General features: G+C 41.3%; 1 protein-coding gene across 1 annotated transcript in view; it reads left to right on the forward strand.

The window, feature by feature from the left end:
• The window catches only part of LOC139285399 (protocadherin-16-like), a 73,565-nt gene that overhangs the window by 2,046 nt on the left and 51,111 nt on the right, over nt 1-20,408 (forward strand). The gene's annotated exons all lie outside the window — the stretch shown is intronic.

Genomic DNA, 20,408 nt, shown 5'->3' on the forward strand with positions numbered 1-20,408 from the left:
GGCCAAGATGATCTCCTCTTTGGCTGTCCTCCCCTTCACCTCTCAAAAGGTTTCCAGGGTAACAGAGGCAGTGTAAAGTCCTCTGTCAGCCCAGGCACAAAGGGGGTTTTCACATATTCACAGGCAGAGACAAATTCAGGGCTTTATCCAAAGAAATAGATGTCACTTCACTCTCAAAAGGCACCTTAATTAGGCTAGTTGAGCGTGAGAAAAAATGGCTATAGACGACAAGATGAATTAAAGTTCAGACAAATTACAGCACCCCCAGTGACTGCAGTCCTGTTTCATTAAAACATATTGTTTTCTCAAGTAGTTTCTGGCCATCTTATTAAAAAGACAGCACTTACAAAAAGACAGCTCATCAGTTGTTTCCCAAATCGGCAAGCTTTTTTTTTTTTTAAAGTATGGATGTTCATACTAATTCTATTTCACAAGAATCTGCAGTAGTTTTTAATGGATCAAGGAGTTGAATACAGAGTGCAGTCCAGACAGAGGGCCCAGCAGACAGGATCTTGGCCCAGGGTTTGGCCTTGGGAGAGGGAGGGGTGAAGGGAGACGCAGGCCTTACCGCGACTCCTGGCTTGAATGCAGAAATAGAAGCTATGAGGGCTTCTTGTGGGAGGTCCCCTACTTATAAATCACAGGGACCACAAGTATAAGGAGAAAGGAGAATGTACTGAAATTGATTATAGAATTTTGAAATTAAACCAAATAATAATTAAAAAATGTCTGTTTTGGAAAACTTTAGATCACTCTTTCCAATGTGGGCTCAAGTTCATGTTCTATGAAAATATCTGAAAACCCATATTTTGTTTTCTTTCAAACTAGAGATGGTCAGAGTTGTTTCTTTCCTCTGCATTGCCTCCAAACCTGCTCTCAAACAACTCTCAGAGTATGACATGTTTGATCAGCGGCCTCAGAGGGTCCAAGTATGAAGTAGTTCTTTAAAGCCACTGCTCTCTGGCCTCTCTTGGGCTTGCCTGGATACTGCAGACGTGTGTTTGGCGGGCCAAGTGAGAACAGACTGCTCTTACTCAGGGTGCCAGCTCTAGATCCAAACATCTCAGCAAGACATCTGATGACTGCCTTCCTTTTCTCTGCAAATTAAATTCCCAATGTCCCCTTTTTCCATACACAATGCTGTCCAAAAAACCATTACAATATGGGTATTGTGATCATTAATTCAAACGTTTGAAGTGGCTTTTTTTTCCTCCGCAGGTCACCAGCACAGCAGTTCATGATTATTCTAATATAGTCTGGCTCCACAGTGCTGTGCCTGTGATATTTTGTCACTTGCCGCTATACATCAATTGGTTTATAGATGACTTTAGAATTAGATGTGTGAGGGAAAAAAGATAACTATAAATAATAACTTAAGCCTGTTAACAGCAATCAGTCTTGTAATTCAATATACAAGATCTAATGCAAAGAAAATAGGTCATCCTTGAGAGTGGAAACCAAATACGACATGAAAAACAACATTTTAAAAACCACACGCTGCATTGTGTTTCATGTGCGTTTCATGAGCCATTTCTAATTCTATTCTCCATTATTAGTTTTCAAACTGTCCAATTTTACAAGTTTTCTGGATGGTGTAGAGGTCAAATATAACTGTTATACCACAGATCTGATGCCACAAAGGAACCACAATACCAAAATAGCTTGCTATACGCTGCATAGATCTATTTGATCCATTTGGTGGATGGTGTTCTCTTGCGCTACCTTCCATTTTACACTGTGGATTGCAAGCATGCATTCACTCAAGAGGTACTGTTACGCTGTACTCTGCCAGTGTGCATTTGATCACAAATGTGAGAAGTCTTCTTAGAATAATAGGAAAGTGAACAAAACTGAAAAAACAAAGCATTACTTCAAGGTCATTTAATTAGGTCATTAAGCATATGGGCTTTTGATGCCTGACATGGAGGAAGAAGAGTAATACAAGATGTCATTAGGGATGATGAGGCACATCAGCCAACTTTAATATCTCCAAATTCAGTTAAGCAAAGCCTGGTTGTCTTGGCTTTGACAGTTATTTGCCATCAATTCTCCTATGTGTTATTTCAGTTATGAAATAATGAAGCGTTCCAGTCGGTTATGTGAGAATCATGCATTGGGGAATAATTTACACCTCATATCGTTGTGGTTTTTGGTTGGTTTGGAGTGTGTCTCTGCTAAGAATTGTCCCTCTGTCTTTTTTGGGGGGTCGTTCTGGCTCCAGTAGAAAGGCGAGAGGGGGTCTCCAGGCAGCTGAGGGGGAAATGAGCCCTGACAAGCGCTGGCATGAGTGGCGGAGGTGACATGAGCAGGGGGGCTTCCTCGTCTGTCTGTTGGTCTGTCTCTCTCCAAATTCTTATCTGATCTCACTTCATTTCTCATTAGCTGGGTGTGAGGATAGGCCAGACCTAATTTTTAAACCTGCCTCCCCCATGTTCATGACAGAATGGACCGCTTGTCATCGCTGGAGCCCCCTTAGGAACATGAGTCGAACACTGATTGCTGCGAGTGAACATTTAGCCATTTTTCTTTCTTGAAGCTGCAATGCAAACTTTTACATTAGTTCCTTTGCTGCCTAAAGTGCTTCCTGTCTCAGTGATGTCTTGGCAACTTTTTGACTAAACACATCACTTCATTTGAAAAATCATTGGTAATATTGTGTAGGATTGTTATGCTTTGGCTAGGATTTCTTGTGTGCAACAAAACTGTGAACCTGCTAGTTTTTAGTTTAGATAACAACAGATGCATGAGTCTTTTTAAGCGGAGTACAACTCAAACACATTCATTATTTCACTGAATTCTTTAAAGGCAGTCTACTTGAAAGAGGTACCTCAGTGAAGTGGCACTCTGAATCACTTCTCCAATCCTGCCAACATAAAAGCGAGCAGTCTATGGGGAAAAAAGAATACTCATAATTGCCCTGGAGAGAAAGTATGAATGATTTAAAGAATGTGTTTCTTTCACACTAGTCTCTCACAGTTTCCACAGTCTCTTTGTACTATAGTGACCACCTACTGGTGACCACCAGACAGGTGCTAATAACTCTGATTCCAATACCTTGAGCCAGGGTGTCCTTGAGCTGTATTATTTGATGAAAAAACATGGCTACTGCGGTGGTGTAATAATTTTCCTAATCCAGAAACATGAATAATGTTCTCCGCAGTACAGTGAGGATAAAGATCTGGGTTCACTGTTTAATTGCAGGAGTTACTTTTGTTCTAGCTTCCTCAGGGGACTTTGAAAAGCCTTAATTGCTGAAGTAAATCTTGCTTATCACAATCTCTGCCTTTATTGTTTTGTGTGTGCAAGAATACCCACTTTACATTCTGTAGAATAGACTATACAATAATAGAGTTTTTTAATTTAACGGTTACTCTCTGACAGTAAATTGATAAAGTTGACAAGTGCAAGTGGCATCTGGGATTTAAAGAAATGATTTAGTTGTCATCTGGTTTATTTAAACAATAAGCTCCATGTTTTGTAGCTCTCTGCTCCTCCACAAAAGGTTTCTTCTCCCAATATTTTAGCTGCTAGTCTTAAATGTCGGTCACATTTGCCAGCAGTCGTTAGTGTAGTGCATAAAAGTGGCTCATTTTGACTTTCACTCAAACTAAAGTTACAACCATTTCTTTGCAAAAACAGCCATGTAAAATGCAATTTTGAGTGAAAGGGACACCTGACTGCTCTCACTTTCATCTCTCAATCACTCTAGTTTCCCCTAGGATTTTTTCCAGCAGCGGTGCTGAATCATGTGAGTTTTAGTTTGTGCCTCTGCAATATGTTTAGCAGATCCTGTGGCAGGAGAAGGGCTTTAGACACATATTTGATAATAATGAAGCCGAAAAAAGTTAATACCATTTTCTGCATTTCTACATAGTTTTATTAAATTCTCAGCCACGTATTAAAAGCAACACATTTATGATTTAAGATGGCTATCATGCTTAGTTTAATAATTTTGCCAGAAAAGTGGTAAATATACATCAGAAAAAGCTGTCTTACTCTCTGCATGTTTAACCCAGAACCCTACTGAACAGTGGTAATCAATTAGGGATATTAGCTATACTATGAGGAATAGGACTGGTAGATTTGTGGCACATTATTTATGGCACTAAAACAAATAATATTCAAGGGTTTGTTTAATGGTCATTTTACAACACAAGGTTGTATAATGTCACTGTATGCTACACACACACACACACAAACAACACAGAGCAAAACATAACAAAAAACTATTCATTTTGATAGAGTGAGAGGGATGAATTTAAAAGTCTGGTGGTATGGCACCAGATGCTTCTATATCACTTGGGGTGGGTATTGTCTCTTAGTATCCTTCGGGCTCTACGCAGTACTCTTTATTATGAGTACATTATGATCATACCTTCTCACTGCAACTCAAGATGCATGCCTTTTTTACTTTCTTTTTTTTTTTGCTTTTGTTGGTGATGCTTCATTTTGAAATGTTTCTGTCGTAAAACTGTTGCACCAGTAACGTTACCACTCTAGTCTCAAACTGTCTGCGACTCACAGCGCGAGAGGGTCCACTTGATTACAGTTTGCCATCAAATAAATGTAAAATTGGGGAGATTGCGCTGCACTGCTGCTGAATGCGTACAGGGGGAAACACTGTAAAGCTTTTCCAGTATCCAAATGAGTCTAACTGTGGAGATGAGTGAAATTGCCAGTTTCAAACTAGTATTTTGGTACACAAACCATGTAATCAATTCTCACCAGACATTTTTCTGGGGATGGTTTGTGTCAAACGAAATGTTCACTTGTCTGTTTTAATACCAGACTGGTCTGTCTCCCCATGAGATTGGTTTAGCTTGAGGCGAACTGACTCTGCTTTTGGTCTCCTCTGTTTCTTTTTCCTCCTGCTAACTACCAAGCTTCACTGTGGCTCTGTGGTATAACAGTATTTTCAGGGAATGGTAAAATTGCAGGAAACTGGATGTGCTACTTAATGTGTTCGAAAATGTAATACTTCCTCGAACACTTACTCCTGGGCCTAGCAGGGGCACTGAAGCGAACATAAACACTGATGTACATCTGGATAGAGTGTGGGTGTTCAGGTCAAAGTTGCTGTGCTTCAGACAGCTGAGCACATTTTATTGTGCTCAGACGTCCATCAGCATATCCACTGCTTCTTTCTTTCCAACAGCACAGGAAAAGGAGAAAGTTGTGGTAAAACCTTTAATGTTATATGGTTGAATACAGAAGCTGGGAGGAAATACTGTTCATTAGTGTAAAACCAAAGCTGTGGGTGTTTTAACACCAAACTGTGAAACAGAATAGGAAGACCACTGCATTTGTAGACTATAAGTTCAAATACTGTTCATTTTAGAGCTTTCACTCTCGATTAAAACTTGTTTATTTTTACAATTAATCAAGTATGTAAAATGTGAGAAAGTAGCTGAATTCTGTATGTCCATCACAATTTCCCAGAGCCCAAGGTGACATCTTAAATTGCTTTTGTTGTCCAACCAACAGTGCATATCCCAAAGATATTCAATTTAAATTAGAATAAAATTATAAATGTAAAATAGAGAAAAGCAGCAACTCCAGGGAATGTTTGCTTGATGAATGACTTACAGGATGTATCATTTATCAAAATGTGTTTGTTTGTGTCAAAATTGTTTCAGGAGTACTTTGTTTATGTCAGATAGCAGATTGCTTTGGAACCATTTCCTAATTATTATCAAAATACCATATGTTTTAGACAGTTAATGTATTTTTGAACCTGCTCAATCTTTTGAAATATATAACATCGCTGCTGTGTCAAACAGGTGCAAACACAAGGGCAGTGATATTTTGAAAAACATGCAATCAGAATTCTTAGCTGGTAGCTGTTCATTGTGTGGGTGCCGAGTGGTAAAGTAAGCAGTGTTTCCAAGGCTTCAGGGTGACTGTAAGGGGTCAGTGCAGGCTGTGATGTAGCCACGCAGAGTGTTGGCTGTGAAGCAAAAGTTGTGAGAGATAAAAGTCTGCTGGAGGGGTTTCCTGCCCACATCTGGCAAGGAAGGAAGATGGGCTTATATGGCTCTCTCGTGGGACAAGAAATTTCATTAGTACAGTGTGTCTGCCAGACTGTCTGCTGCAGGTGAGGCAGACCTCTCAGCACCACTTCCAAGTTTCTATGAAAGGGTGTGAGTGTAGTGAAAGCAGAGAGAGAGAGAAGGGGAGAAAGAAAACAGTGGAGAGTCTCCAGAGGGACAGTCAGCCTCTGGCAGCTGTGACAAAGCTCCGACTCAGCAGCTGGATCCAGCTGTCGATCCCTCCTCTAACATCTATCCTCTGACTCTAAGGGGAGGGATCTTCTTCACTCTTCCTGTCTCTTGTCTCCGGTTGTCTCTCTTTACTCTTTCTCCTTGTCCGTCCAGACTTCTTATCTCTTCACACTAACTTTTCCCACACTGCTGTGTCCCCTCTGTGATCCAATCACACCTCTTCACTTCCCCCCGTTTCCCTCCGGAGTGGTGACATGTGGATCGGAGCAGGTGAGAGCAGCACATCTGCCTGCCTGGGGACGCTCAGGCCTCCCTGGAGTGACACGAACACACTGTCTTGTGGGTCCCAGTCAGACCAGGCCCAGGCTTATCCAATTTGATGATGCAAGAAAGAAATGGTTGTAAATTACCACCAGAGTGAAGTCAGACTGCAGGTGTGTGTGCCTTCACAGTCATGTTGTCACAGTGTTTCGTTCAGGCTCAGGAAGAGCACTTTTGCTTGACCTTCGTAAATAGAGACAATTATTCACTTTGCCTCCCTTGTCCTTTGAGACAACTGAATGGGAAGGAGGGGTTAGACTGAGAGGCTCGCTGTGATGAGGGCTGCCAGGCCTTCTGTTCTCACAGCTCGTGGTCCCCCTGCACATGTGCAAGGCAGTTGGCACTGCTAAACAAGCTGGGCATCAGGAAGCATCATCTGCTCGTGATATTCATTCTGTTCCAAAGCAAATCTGTGCTAAATCATCCATCCAGTGCCCTGCTGTCCATAAGAAGCCACCAGACTGGAAAGCAGACGCTGAGTGACAGCTTGCTAGGTAACCAGGAAACTAGATCTTCAACAAACCGCGACAAATCATTTTTTGGTGTGATGATGAAGTGCAGGTATTGTAATGGTAGCTACTCAGTTGCCAGCATGTTATATTTTACATTCATGACAAAACTGCCTCTTTCTAGAAAAGCATGCACTATATATACACAGCCCTAAAATATCTTAACCACTGAGCAAATTGTCTCCATATCCAGAGCTTGACTGTTACAAAGAATGCATCGCTTTTGTCTGCCAACAACCTCAGTCCCCCTTTTGCTCCAGCCTTGCTGCTGCAATGACTGCCAGTTGAAATAACGATTGAGAAGAATGTTGAGCTCAACAAGCTCATGGAAAGAGTGGAGCGTTCAGTTTCTAGGCGTGTGGTCAGATTATCCTATTTCTGCTGTCAATTAGATCAATGTAGGTCTGATTTGGGCTGTGAAGGTGGCTGAGCAAAGGGATGAGTCAACACCTCAGCTCCCCATGTGAGAAATAGGTGATGGGGGATGGTATTTCAGGAAAGAGGTGGTGAAACAGGGGGAAACATGCAAACTACAAACAAGGCCAGAAGTAAAGATTCTAAAGCCAAGGCTGTCTCTCTGTGTGGTCAGGAAAATGTGGGACCTACACTGACACTGTGAGCAGAGCAGGATGTTTTGCAGATGCTTGTTAACAGTAATGATGCTATGAAAGCTCTCAGCTCCTGTGTGGACCAAATTAGTGCTTAGGGCTGGCTATTGAACCTCAACACTATTTCGGTACTGCCAAAAACGTGACCAGACACCGTGCATCGAAAATGTGTGCTCAGATTTGTATTACTTATTCTTTGATCAGTCAGTTTTTAGATTTGAATTATTATTTTGGCAATTTTAGAATGCATTTTATTAGCCAAAGTTCTTGTACGGCTGCTTGTTTTAAGACATTTAACTGGTACTTGACTTGGTACTTTTTTTATGTAAGAAGTTTTTTCTTTGTTGTTGTTGGTTTTTTTTTTTTACATAAAAAAGTTTTTTTTAGAAAAATAATCCTCAAAGTAATGTATCAAAAAGTATTATTTTGTTTGTCTGTATTGACATTTAGATATTTAGTACGTATTTAGTTTAGTACTGAAACGATAAGTTGATTAATAATTATCTTATCAACAGAAAATGTATCAACAGCAATTTTAATAATCAATTAATTGTAGTGATTTATCAAGCAAAAAAAACCCCAACGTTTTCTGGTAGTCATACCTCAAATCTAGTGAGTAAGTATTTTTTTCAAGGCTTGTAAGATAGAGAAAAAGAGAAAAGATAGCAAGACAGAGAGAACAACAAACCACACAGAGAAGGAGGTTTGTGGGGTGAGACGCTCCACTTTTACATTGCGGTTACCCAACGTTGTCTGTCTTGGCTTCAGACAGAGAGGCTCCCAGGCCTGCTCCAACCAGACTCCCAGTCTGTGTGTACTGATGCTCCATGGTGGTCCACCCTCACACTGTTGGTTTCATATCTTGAAGCCTTCGCCACATCTACCAGAAACACCCCTTGTGTTATAAGGGAGGACATCTGCTATGCCTTATCTATTCTAAGGTAATGTATTCACTCTGCAGATTAGTAGTAATAAAGAGACAACTGCTTAGCTTAACGCTGACTTCCGCTGAGTGCTAAGAGGTGATTTAAAGATTTAGCGGGGGGGAACTAATTACCACAGGGTTGCGTACCTCATCAATAAGGCTAATTTGGTCTGGTGCTGCAGAGTTCATGTTGAGAGTGGTGTGATGCTTCTTTTAACCAGTGTGCTGAAAGGCTAAATCTTTGTTTAGATTGTTGTGTATAGCCTGGTGCTGTGAGGCAGCGTGGGGAGCAGTGGGACTCTCTGCTGTAATTAGGCAGAGCTGGTATGCAGGAGTGCAGGACTCAAGGTGTGTGATGTGGTATCAGAAAAGGCTAACAAAAAGCCAGGGACTGGGGTGTGTGTATGCGTGTCTTGGTGTAGATGGGAGGAAATTCTCTCATCAGTGCCCTGGGTTCCTCCCTGTTTGCTTCACAAATTCATCTCATGAGATCCTGAGCATCAACACTGGAGACTCAGGAGCAGGGAAATTTATGAAGCAGATAGGATTTTGGCTGTCCGTGGCCAAACTAAAATGATGCACATCAGTGCTCTGCATCACCTTTCCATTCCAACATAGGCTGAAGGCTGCATGTGTTGCCAATCTGATCCAATCGGGGAAGAACCATATTGAGTTGTAGCATCTTGGAATGTGAAGTGAAAAGTACTGACCTTATATTTTTGTGTTTTTACTGAGTTGCGAACTGTACAGGCTTTCAGTCGAGGCTGATTACCCTCAGAGGATGAATGAAAAAATGTTTCATGATCAAGGGCCCAGGAAAAGTATGTATTGTCTGCAGCGGCCTCAGCAAAGTCAACTCACCACTCAAATTGATGCCGACAAGAGGGTGGTCAGTGCAGTAGCCGGGATAATGGAGAAACAAGTTGTTGATGCTTTCAACAAGCCAATTCATCATCGCCAGGGCTGAAGGCATCCAGACATCTGGTTTCAGAAGCCGTCTCCAGTCAAACCTGGCTGTGTCTTTTTAAAGGATCCCTGGAAATGATGCATAATTTATTTAATCAGATCCCTGATACAACTACAAAAGCATTAAATCCCAGTTGCATTTCAGTCACGTGCTTACCGAACACTGTATCATCTCCTCTGGGTCCATGAGACCTTCTTTACAACCAAGTCTCCTTTTCAATCACCTGCTCTCTCAGTGCTGCTCTGGTAACATAATGCTCTCGAAGATTTATTTTTTGGGTCATAGGTGTGGAGTGGCTTGAGTACAATTTACTCTCATGTGGTGGATGATACTCACACGTAATCTCACTGAAGAGGTCTGTGGGGGTGTGCAGATTGTGAATGATCTTGGTTTGCAGATCTGTGCAGATCTTTGGTTTGATGCCTGGAGAGAACTAAAGAGTCACCTGTTGCCAATTTTTACTATCAACAACTTATTGCTTACAGGACCTGATTAGCCCAGACAGCGGATATGATGATTAATGTAGCAATTTTCCTTTTGTATGTGAAATCACAGCATGCTGGAATAACACTAGCTCATTCAAAGATCTGCCTCGGACTGGGTAGTTTAACTTAGGAAAAGTCAAGAAATGGATGCTTGATTGTTTTGTTTCCTTCCTGGATCCCATTCACAGTTTTCTAGTACAACCACAGTCTTCTACTGCTGGTCACTGAGAAGGTTTTGCGCAAGGGTACCTAGGTTTTAAGGAAGGGGAAAGAATGACGAAAGTCACCTTTTCACTGACATTTTCCCAGTCCATTGGGACTGCGTACTATCACACTTTCAATCATGGGCCTGCTGGTCTAATGTCTTGACGATCATGGTCTCCTGACAGACCGGCCAACACTGTGGATACAGAACACAGGCAGTTTCATCATCACAAGTATAACAAAATCTTTGATGAAAAATAAATACTGTTCTCTCCTCAGGGGAAACCATTGAGTGATGTTTAAACATCTGAAAAGCCTCCTGGGCTCCATCCAATGGATGTGTGGTCTCCAAAGCAAACAGAATGTTTGATAAGACAGTTGAGAGTCTCTCACTTATTGTGCTGCAGGATAGATAATACGCTCATGCAGAAATGCTCAGTTGATGTCATGATTTAATGTAAAAGCTGCTGCAGTACATGTTGGATTTTCAAATTGTACATTATGATTCCAGTGCATCCCTTAAATGTAATCCCTGCGCTGTGAGCATCCTGTAATGTTCATGGTATTTGTTTCTGCTGCATTAGAAATGTCACTCATCAGTGTGCCTGAAAGAAAGTAAAATGTCTGACAGCTAATCCTAACTCTACCCATATGCAAGCACAAAGCATTCCATTTATGCCACTATGTGTAATATGAGTGCTTAAGCTTTAGTTGGAGAAGTTACATGCAGTGTCACAATGCTTTGGCAGTCACCTTTTTACTGAGCAATAATGTACGGAGTATATCATGACTGTGCAAGGGAAAGATGAGAAAATAATTAGGCTCCTTTTCTGGCTTTAAATCTGAGCCAGTTTCAGTCAGCACTCTTCCCCTGTCACCATTCCTGTCATCGCTGCTACTGCACCATTTTTTATTTATGGGACTTTCCTTCCATTTTCTTTTTACCTCAAGCATACTAATTCTACACTCTAATAGGCTTAGTGGTATCTATGCAATTTTTATTCTCTTATTAGCATGGAGTCATCTTTGAAATACCGTATCGCCCTCAATATGAAATGAACTGCACAGAAGTCTTCTGCTCATGTAACCTTTCTACCTTAACAAGAGGCAACATTTTGTCCTTTAAGAAACCACATTTCAGAAGGTAAAGTTAGAAGTTTTCTGCAGCCATCTTTTACTCTACTTCTGTGTTTCTGAAAGGAGGGCTTTCTTTGGGAGGCTCGTCTGAGCCTCTCTCCCTCCTGCAGGTCTGTAAATGACTTGTAAACAGGCTGTTTAAGTGTGAAGTCACCCTATGCCCTGTTGCTTCCGCTCTTTATTCATCACACTAACACACATACACATAGAAGTATGGTGAATGTTTTTGCTGAAGAGCTGGGGGAAGGGCACCACTGCTGTTGTGGGACTGGGCCAAGCTCTGACACGCTCTGCAGAACGTTATTTCTGCAAGAGAGATACAAGAGAGAAATTCAAGCTGCTGAATGAAGGAATGAGCATATAAAAGGACAATACTTTGACTCTTTTGAAGAAACTAAATGACGAAAGTGGAAAATGTTTGAAACAAGTGGGTAATGCGGAAGGAGGACGAGTGAGAAAGAAAGCAGATGCTGAGAGCGAAAAGGAGGCGATTTACCTCATGCAGTGTGCGTGCAAAAGTGCCGTGTAGATGAAGCTCAAGTGGTGGTTTGTTACCATGACAATATAGGGAAACGAGGGAGGCGTAAACAAGAAACCCCATCGATTTCATGGGCAGATCATCGCCTCAAAGTGCCTGTTTTTCCGTTGTAATTGCGGTGGAGTATTTGCGTGACAGTCCCTAAATGAATTGTGCAGAGGTGAACTCATGAAACCTTGAAAGCTCAGCTACTCTGCAGCTCTTACAAACACAGTTCTTTGACTTTTTTCAAGGTGGAAACTGACTGTTAAGAGTTAAGCTGTCCTTTTTCCAGAGTTCATCACTGTTTCTTTTTGGACTGTCTCGGCTATCACACGACATTATCAACACATCCTAGAGGTCTGGGGAACATGTAGCAGGGTCTGAGGATGTTTGTTTGGAGATAGAAACATCATGATCTCTTGGCTCGAGAAGGTACATTTATCCTGGTGTATAAACATAGAGTATAAACTGAGCTATCCGATGAATCTATATTGTATATCAACTGAGGTTTTCATTTGGAGGGGGAATCAGGGGGGTAGCAGAGGACTGAATATGTTTATTCAATATGTTCGCCCTCCTCAACCCCCCCTTACCCTCACATGTTGTCAGTGGCTGGGCCTCTGCATCTGTCATGAAGGACAGACATGGGGGAGAGTTCACAAGGCCTTCTCTCTCCCAAACTCCAGCTCTGCTCAGACGTCTTTGTCCATGCTTTTTGTCTCGCTGCAGGGACTTCCCTTCGTCCTGTCCCTCCCAGCTCTTCTGGGTTCTGATAACCAATCAGGGGCATCCTAATGGAGTGCCAGCATGATTAAATTCAATTTGCCCTTCTTTTTTCCACTTGGGAGGGAAGAGCTATCAGTCTAAAAAACACTTCCCTTCAGAAACAGACTTATCCCACACCTACATCCCCCTGTTGCCTGGAACTGCCAGACTGCTGCTAATGTTTGGTCTTTATCTCCCACAATTGAGCCATGTGAAGAAACAAACACAAATCTGTTATCTCAGACCGGACAACGCCTGTGTGGGCACTGTGGACAACAATATAAACACTCAAGGAGAGCTTTCAGTGGACTGATTGGAGTCTGTCTGAGTAAAGAGGATGTGTTTGCCTGAAATTTAAATTAGGTGAAATTGTTAAAAAGTTAAAATACTCTTGTCTTGTCAGTCTAATTTACAACATGTGATTGCTGACAGGAAATATTTGCTGCATGACAGGAAGTAATAAAAACTTATTAGGAAAATATAATTATTTCTAAAATTCAGCAAGCATAACGCTGCAATCTCCAATGATGCCACAACCTGTTGACCACCTCCAAGAAGTAATTTATTGATGTCACACTCCCAAATTTAGGTTCTAAAGTAAAAAATAATCATTTATATTGTCTGGGTATTTGGCACAGCAACATGCAAAGTTTCCTAGAAGCTTTAAGATTTTCCCCTCTTGTAGCAGAAGCAACTAAATAATATCTGTGACATGTATTTAAAAATGACTGTAAAATATAAAAGAAATGTGTGTTTTGTAAGGGGATGAGAGAGATGAATTGTGCAGTTTGCGTGCCAGTATGTTCTTTTCCCAGTCTGGGAAGGTGGACAGAGCTGCAGGATTTGGCCAGTGTTTGTGCAGTAGGAGAGGGGTGCATCAAGATGAGGCCAAAGAACACAAGCTGAAAAGATTTTTGGCCTGGACATACAAGAGACAATGCTTCAATCAGATCCATACTTAGAGACCAGTGGGATCTGAAAGCAGTCTATGTCTTAATTGACCTAATTCTTCTGTGTGTGTGCTTATGATTGAATTGAAGTCATACAATTGGCCTGCTAATGATATTATATGACAGGACAAATACTTCAAGATTGGAGCTTACTGAAGGAAATAAGGTTATGTTGATGCAAGGCACCCTACACACTTCAGCAGTATTGTAGAGAGAGGGCAACTAAACACTCTAAATTCAGTGTAACGCCTGTAGATGTTGCCATGTCTCCTAGGGGCCAGTAGGGGTAGATCCGCTAACTAAGTGCGAGAAAGTGAGTGAGCGAGTGTGCTAAATTTTCCTTCACCCAGTGCAACAACTCACTCAGCTCTAGTGGCTGTTTTCTAAGTTCTGGGAGACTTGGGCTGATGGGGGGACTCCTGCAGGATTTTTCACTGTCCGCATCCTGGTTTGGCTTGGGCTCTGCCTGAAGGGAAGTGAGGAATGATCTCCTTTAGGTCACAGGCCATCATTATGGGAATAAGTATGTGAGTGAGGAAAGTACTTAGCTGTCCCAGTGGATATTTTGTGTAGCTGTGGCAAGTGCTACTAAGTTGCCGTTGCAACTTCCTTTGTAGACTATTTTAACCACTTAGGTCATTTGTTATTTTCTAGAGAGCCTCCTCTCATCTGTGGGAGCAGCATCACCATTTGGAGCACTAGTGCTTTGTTGAAATTGCCACTTTTTCAATACTCAGTTGATTTATTATAAACCATAGTGAAGTGGGCCAGTCTGTGAGTTGATTTCTCATAAACTCTTCTATGTGTTCGCTGAATAGAGCGATTTAAATGGCCGTACCAATATATTTTCAAGTTTTAGCTTCTTAACTACAGATCTTGCACACTTCAAAATGTTGGTGACCATTTTCCAATCATTCCAGGTAGCCACTGGTTTCCATTCATTACATTCAGTGCAGTATGCAAATCAATTATCAGACTCTTGAAACTTGTTTGAGTTGTGTGATCCATTACAGTTCAATCAAGTCTACGTAATGTTTTATTAATATAAAACTACCATTGCATAGTAATGAGTGCAGATAGATTTGAAGACTTTAAAGTTTTAATTTAGCATGTGTGCTGTTATGGCAAGCACATTGGACTTTGTAGTAAATGGGCTAAAACATACAAAACCATTTACATTTTGGAATCAAGTCTTCATTTCTTCCTTCTCTCCTGGAGAATTGCTGTTGTTGAGTCATAACTTTTTGTGATTTTGTAGGGGGAGAGTTTTTCTTTCATGAGCTCTCCTAACTGGCAAACAGCTGTGGTAGTTTTGATACGACCTCTCCTTTACTGGTGCAGCTCTTAGTGCTTTACCTTCTGTGAAGTTCATTACTGGTTTACAGTATGTAATAAGCCTCATTAATTTGATCCCAGTGGTACTCACTCCTTTGCTCAAAGGGGTGAGTGCTGGAGTTGGTGTGGTCTCCCCGAGGCTTGGGTGGTATGGTGAAAGGGATTAACGGTGTGACGTCAGAGTGCTCTGACTGGAAAGAGTGGCATGATATGCTCACATAGCTGTGTTCACGCTGGACAGTAGGTTAGTTTCCAATCCCTGCTTAAGCCTGGGAATCTTCAGATGTGGGCACTGAAGGAAGCCAGTGGAAATGAACACCGTGGCAGTGGTGTGCTCTGTGGATGAGAGAGAGGAAATTGCTTGCTCATACAGCACCAAACTAATTCAGGGTTTTCAAATCCTTTCCAGGCTCACCAAAGAAGACTTTATTATATAACTCGCTACCTTTGTTTTCTATTTCTTAGCTCATTAGAAATACAAAAACAAAGAACAGAGGGGAAACAGTGTTTTTCTAAAGCTGAGTGTCAGACTAGATTGATGGATCAACCATTTCCCCATATTCATGCTATTCTGTAAAGTAAATTATTCAAATCAATTCAACTCAGCCAGGACAGCTCATAGAATACTTTGTGTGAAACTCCTTTTTTGAGATACAGAGCTCATTTAGCTATGGTTGGGAGCAGAGTGATGGGTGATGCTGAAAGGAAAGCAGATTGGTTCTAAATAAATCAAATAATTCCTTTATCTCTTGCCAAGGTCCTTCTGACTCTGACTCCGCCTTTTATTTAAAAAACTTTGCCTCAAGTGCTGAAGAAATATAAATAGTTTCAGACCTTTAGCTGTTTTTGGGACCTTGATAATTGTGGTCGTGCCCCCATTTTTCACCCTCACATTACTTACAAAACTTACTGTAGTTACGGTTCTTTCCAATCTAGAGTTCTGGTAACCTGTCCTGATTAAGGTTTTATTTACAAGTACATCAGTATCCTTGTTGCAGTGTTTCTTTTAACCCCAAGTGCTAATGTGAAGTGAGGGTCTCTTTAGAAGACCAGTCTAGACCCTTTTCACTCTGTGAGCTTGCTGTTGCCAGGCTGTTAAGAAATGCCAGAGGAGTTGCCACAATGTGCTTGTATAGAATGGCTTATGGCACAAACACGGCACTGTCTGTGTCTGTAGGGACTGTTGATGTGGGACAGCTGCTTTATGATGGTAAACTCCTTTCCTGAAAGCTGAGGACCCCCCTGCTAACTCGCCAGCATAACCACATTGTACGTGAATTGACTCAACATGTTGGATTAGCTGGTTAAATACAGTGATCCTTTCCCTCAAAAGTACAATCCTGACATTTAGGGCATTGGAAAACCAACAAAGACTGTTCAATCTTTCTTCGGGCTTTCTTGTCTTGTTTATTCTTGGCCCAGTGTGAGGAAGATACCAACCTGCATGTTAATTATGCCTCTCAGTGCGACTCTATGGAAAAGGTTACATGTTGAGATTAAATCCAAGTTTTATGGAGACAAACATGAGAAACTGGACAGTTTTTTGGTTTACAATGCCTCTGTTGTAGATACAGATAAATAGCTTTTGTGCATAAGGGTTAAAGCACTTCGAATATATACACTCCATGAATACTGCCAAACCAGTGACAGGGAGCTCTTGCCATCTTGGCAAGTAGCTGCGCAAAATAAATACAGCAAGACAGAAAGGGGAAAAAAGCAAGTGAATATTGGGATCCAAACCAGAAACCGAGCCGTGTAGGTTTTTTCATTTTCTTCTGTCATGCATGCATGCTGAAACACATCTCAACACCATGGAAGAATAGGACAGCGGTGAAGAGATAGACAGAGAAGGCAAAAGTGGAGAGTTGAAAAAAAAGAGCAAGAGAGGTCTGAGTAGGGGAGAAGAAAAAAAAGAAAGCGAGAAAATGGAATAAAAATAGGCTCATGATGGAGCTGGTGTCTCGATGAGGCAGCCCACTAACCTCAGAGGCGCCACACTCCCTGGTTTATCCCAGCCCAGTGAAAAGGAGGGGCCACACCACAGATCTTTCTGACTGCCAAGGCTCCAGCGCCAGGCCGACTCTCTCTCTTTCTGTCTGGTCGTGGAGGGGCCAGGCATCTGAGTCTTTGAAAGGCAACAAAGCACTGCTCCCCTCCCTGGATGACAGGACAACCCCTCACGCTTCAGAGCTGGAGCTTGCAGCGGGACTCCCAGCCAGGTGTCACATCAGACCTGCAGGTTTTTTTTTCTATGTTTGTGACTGCTGGGATGGTTCTGTTGGTTTAGCAAAGTTACTGACTCAGTGTGGGAGCTGGTTGCTACTGAGTCAGAAGCCTGACATTTGAACTGGCCAGGCAATATGACTGCATGCTGCAGTGTAGGTCACATCAATCACAGCAAGTTGGGGGCAGGCGGAGCAGACATGAACCTGGTGGGAGGTCACTGACCTGAGAGTGAAATTCCACAGATTTACCATCATTTCCTGTAATCCAGTGCTTTCCAGTGGGATAGCTCCTGAACATGGGAGTGTAGTAGACAAATTGAAAATGTAGGTGACGATAACCCAGACTTCTGACCTGTATAATTTGCAACCAACTTGCAATCTTTGTGCAGGTTATCAGATGTCTGAGGAGGCATGGGATTACCCCATTTAAAATAATGTTTGTACTTCAGAGATTCATTCTAAGTAACATTGCCTCAGTTCTTCATATGAAAACAACTGAGTCTGATCTGTCAGGAAGTCTACACTGTCATCTGGGAAATATTGACAGACAAAGAAGGGAAGAGAACTAGACAGCTCAACATCCTCGCTCATCTGGAGGATATTCAGAGGAAAAATATTTTCATAACTGTTTGAAATTTCACATATTAAGCGGATTAAGGGGACTGTACACACATATTTTTCTTTCAATTGAAGAAAAGAACATCTGGATTTCATTAGTTGTGTCATATAAAGAATATTGTGCTTCTTTCTCTTTGTCACTTCTAAGAAGTCTAAGAAGTGTACATAAAATCTGAACAAATAGACGGGGTATTTTATTGTTGTTTTTTTTTCCTTTTTGCATCTTCCCCTCGTAAGGCAAGTACATGCAGTATAATTAGATGGCCAAGACTTGAGACCTATATTTTTCAAAGCCACAGAGGTTTGAAATTTGCTGAATGGTTACATTGCTCAGTTATTCTATATCAGGAATTTGTAAGTTGAGTTTTCCTTTTGTTACCAAAGAACGGCAAGATTACAGTCTGATTTTCCTTGCACTTGAATCTCCTGCTCACTTCCTTTCGCTACAGAACAAAGATGAAATGTTGAAGCATTCAAGTAGAATATATATTATTCTGTGTGGATCTTTTCTTGAAAGGGCAGATTTATACTTTTGAGATTTTTTTCACAGATGGTGTAGGGTCTGTGCATAGGGATGTCAGATTTTTCTCCTACTGTTGCAAAATGACAATAGTATAGAAGCACTGTTTTCGAACAGGGTGGAAGACATGTGAATAGTAGTTTAGATGTGGCAATATCTCAAAATGTCTAATTGTTTTTTTATAAGTGAAAGCATAAATTCCAGTATCACACTTGCTTCTCAACTCTGTGTCTGTCTTTTAGACAAAAAGATCTTTGTAATTTGGTGAGTGTTTTTATCCAATATACCTCACAAGAATAAGTTTCTACCGCAGGTGATCCAAGTGGGAGTAAAAACCCACAAGAGAAGTTCTGTAAAATGCTTTTTCATCCAGCTACTAACTTTTTCCATTTCCTGTCAGACTTAATCACCCAACAACCAAGACCAAATGTAAGCCTCAAGACAGTGCTGAAAACCATTTTTGTAAAGCTTAGAGTTAATTTTTCAATTGTTTTTGAAAATGGTTAACCTCAAAATATCTTCAATACCACAAAATGTGTTGCTTTAGGCAAACAGGGAGAAGACTTTTATCCAATATTCAGTGTTTTTTTTTCAAGATTCTCATTATCTGACCATTTGGAGTAAATTAAGTTTCATTTCTGTCCATGTCACACCGGTGTTCTTTATTTAGTGTGGTCTGTGATAACACTCAGAGTGCAGAGTTATAGCTTTATTCAAAACCGCCCAGTTTGCACTCTAAGACCTTTTCATCTGGTAGCAATCTCCCCGCGAGCAGTTTCAGCCACCAAAAGCCCAATCCATCAGCCACTGTCATGTGCCGCACTGAAATGTGAAAGGGAGTGTAAACGCAGAGAGGCATAATGTTCTTTTAAAATGGAAAATACCAGTTTAAACTTCATTTGTGCATAATTGCTTTTTGGAAGAACAAGAAAATAAGGAAATCAATTCAAAATTCCCCTTATTTATTTCAAGATGAACACTGAGCAATAAACGAAACACGTTTTCTCTTTTTAAACTTGCTGCCTGCTCATTACTCTTAAAATAACAGTAGGATTATGGTTAAATGTGATGATTTTATTCATACACAACAGATTGGTTTTAATTGGTTCCTCTTTCATGTCTTGTGAGACTGTCACCACAATGTGTTTGGGTTTGATGCAGAAAATGAGCAGCAGATTCCAAAAACTCCAATGCTAACAGGGAAAATAGGTGCTGTGTGCATGCAATGTAAACGTTGCCAGATTACATGCTCCATATGTATTCCTTTAAGAGAGTAGACCGTATTTCCTCTTTTATGAATTCCTCCCAAAGTCATCACATAGTGCAGCCATATTTACCTACGCAGGCTAACTGGTTCCATGCTTTTCAATTCAAATTGTCTTAAGCTTGTGGACAGATGATAGCAGCACAGCAGGTCAAAGAAGGACAGGACAGCCTTCAGCTATCTCCCACACATAAAACAAATCATATCCGCTCAACTTTAAGGAGTAAGACCTGGGATAAAAGGTAATATTTACTGTCTGTCTAAACAGATGAAAAGCAGTCTAAGAGCATGCAGCCTCCTCACTCCTGCCCCGAGCATCGTGCACACGGTCAACGCTGCAGTGCGTCCCCTCACGAAGGTCAATGGAGGGCTGCATCGTGGGATTATGGGATGCAGGATGTCTGCCCTTACTAGACCGAGAAAAGGAAATGAGAGGTGTCTAAATAAAGCCAGTTAAAATGAGTCAGTTGAAAAGTGAACAAGCCTCTTGTCTCCATTCACTTGTGGCTTGAGATGAGATGAAGTTATACACTGAGAAGGATAATAAAGGGATACAGAGAGAGAAGGAGGGAGAGACAACAAGAAAGAAAGAGGAAAGAAAGAGAGAGGCAGGGAGAGAGTGAGAGACGATCTTGCAAATCACAGCTGTAACACAAGCTGACTCACAGTTTTTTCAACATTATTGAATGTCTCCTGTGGAGGAATGAGGGCTGCAGGGTTACTGTGTCCCCACACAGACAAGACAGCCTCAATGACTCAAGACTACACTGAAGCAAAATAGAATAATTCTACAGTTTGCTGTATGATGATTGTTATTTTTCACCCAGTCTACTG

Source organism: Enoplosus armatus, chromosome 5 (genome assembly GCF_043641665.1).
Source record: "Enoplosus armatus isolate fEnoArm2 chromosome 5, fEnoArm2.hap1, whole genome shotgun sequence".
In the NCBI taxonomy this organism is placed as follows: domain Eukaryota; kingdom Metazoa; phylum Chordata; class Actinopteri; order Centrarchiformes; family Enoplosidae; genus Enoplosus; species Enoplosus armatus.